The following is a 2,536-nucleotide window of genomic DNA, read 5'->3' as shown; positions in this document are numbered from 1 at the left end:
TCATTCTGCAATTTCCCTTGGGTCTGTATGAACTGCAGGGGTCGGTGGTCTGTGTGGATGACCGTTTCCTTCCCCAAAATGTAATGCTTCCATTGTCGGCAGGCCTGTACAATGGAATACATTTCTTTATCATAAGTGGGGTACTTCCGGACTGCGTCTGAAAGTGTTTCACTGTGATATGCCACTGGATGTCCATGTTGAGTAAGGACTACCCCAATAGCATAGTCAGAGGCATCTGTCTCGACCTCAAATGGTTGTTGTAAATCTGGTAACGCGAGCACTGGTGCCGTGCAGAGGCGATCCTTCAACTCCATGAATGCCTTCTGTTGAGATTCAGACCAAAAGAATCTTGCTTTCGCCCCTCCCTTGGTGACCTGACTCAAGGGCCAAGAAATATGAGAAAACCCCAACACAAACTTGCGGTAGAAGTTGGCAAGACCTAGAAAGCTGCGGAGCTCTGTTAGAGTGGTTGGAGAGGGCCAATCCCGAATGACTTGGACCTTGGCTGGATCGACATGCACCCCCTGTTCATCAATGATGTATCCCAGATACTGAACCTGGGTCATGCCAAAAGTGCATTTCTCCAAATTGGCACATAGCTTGTGTTGCCGCAGTGTTTGGAGAACCTGTCGGATGTGGTGGAGGTGCTCTTCCCAACTCTGGCTGAAGATCAGAATGTCGTCCAAGTATACTACTACAAAGGAGTTGGTGAATGGTCGCAAGATGTCATCCATTAGCCTCATAAAGGTTGCAGGAGCATTCATCAATCCGAAAGGCATGACCAACCATTCGAAGAGGCCCTCCTTGGATTTGAAGGCAGTCTTCCACACATCAGAGGGTTCGATTGGTACCTGGTGATATCCTGACTTCAGATCGATCTTGCTGAAATATTTCGCCCCCTTTAGTTGGTCTAGGAGGTCATCAATCCGCAGGATCGGGTACCTATTACGGACATTGATCTTGTTCAGCGCCCGATAGTCAATACAGAGTCTCCACGTCCCGTCCTTCTTCTGTACCAACATGATCGGGCTCCCACAGGGCGATGAACTCGGACGGATGTGGCCTTTCTGCAGGAGCTCCTGAATCTGCCTCTTGATTTCATTGTTCTCCAGAACGGAGCGTCGATAAATTGGTCCATTGGGTAGCGGCGCACCTGGGGTCAGATCGATGGAGTGCTTGACTTGACAGTGCAGAGGAACTCCTACCGGAGAGGTGAAGATGTCCTCGTACTCCTCCACAATCTTGTCCATCTGTAGTTGTCGTGCAGAGGGACCCCGTCTGGAGGCCGCGGCCACTGTCTTCTTCTTTCCTTGAGGACGTATCATCAGGAAAACAAATTTCCTGGTTTTGGAAATGATCTTACTGCATTGTTTTGCAGTAATCAAAGAGATGGCGGCAGGTGGTGCTACCTCTGGTATCCTGAACAACTTATTTCCCAATGTAACAATAACAGCACGGGGTCTTGATTCATACACAGCATGTCGCTTCCACAAGTATGGTTGTCCTAGTAATACATCACAAACTTCAAGGGGAGCAATGTCACACAATACCTCATCCGTGAAGGGCTTGATGTTGTATGGAAGGCGACACTGCTGGCTCACGCGAAGATCTCGTCCTTGGTGCAGCCACCCAATGGTGTATGGTTGTGGATGTGCTGTGGTCAGTAAGCCCAACCACTTCACGACCTCTGCCGAAATGAGGTTCTTTTGACTCCCGCTATCAACAATGAACTGTATCGGGGAGCCCTTTACCCACATCTGAGAGTGGAAGAGACGCTCCTCCTCCTCTGGATCTTCGGGTTCATTTTTCTGGATCTTTGCGGTAGCAACAGTGGCGCTGGGATCCGCATCAATGATCTGCTTCCCTTTTTCATACCCCTTATCGGGTTCTGACTCAGAGTCGGAACATGCATCTGATTCTGAAACCTTCAGCTCAGCCACCAGTGACTGCTTGGCCCGACACTCACTTGTGTTGTGAGTGGAGCTCTTATGGAACTCGCACCATTTTCCAGTGTCCTTTCTCGGCTTCGCGGCGCTGTTCTTTGCTTGCAGCTTCGGCTGGTTGTCTTGGGCTGTCCCGCCTTGGCTTTGTCCTTTGTTCTGTGGTTTCGGGGCACCTTTCCCTTGCTTTGGATTCGCAGATCCAAAGTCTCGCTTCTTTTGTTTCAACTTCTGCTCGACCTTGACGGCATATCGGTATGCTGCGCCGAGCGAGGGGATGTTTAGGAATTGTATTTCTTCCTGGATGTACTTGTGTAGGCAGCCACGGTATTTGAGTATCAAATGTTGCTCTGAATCCTTGATACCCAACTTTGTGCGAAGGGTATGGAAAAGATTGGTGAACTCCGGCACGTCTTGGTCCCTTCCCTGCCGCAGCGTGGTCCACTTTATGTATTCATCCTCATAGCTTCCGACAGGGTAGTACTGCTCCTTGACGGCATCCCGGAACGAATCCCAGGTGGGTGCGGCTGAAAATAGTGAGCCAGTACTTTCATCCTTCTGCTCGCAGTAGGTTTCCCACTAGTCCTTGACATGGG

Source organism: Pinus tabuliformis, chromosome 4_2, assembly GCF_031772625.1.
Source record: "Pinus tabuliformis cultivar Carrire ecotype Pingquan chromosome 4_2, CPIR1, whole genome shotgun sequence".
In the NCBI taxonomy this organism is placed as follows: Eukaryota; Viridiplantae; Streptophyta; class Pinopsida; order Pinales; family Pinaceae; genus Pinus; species Pinus tabuliformis.
The sequence above is the reverse complement of the archived record's forward strand: the minus strand, read 5'-3'. Positions refer to the sequence as shown.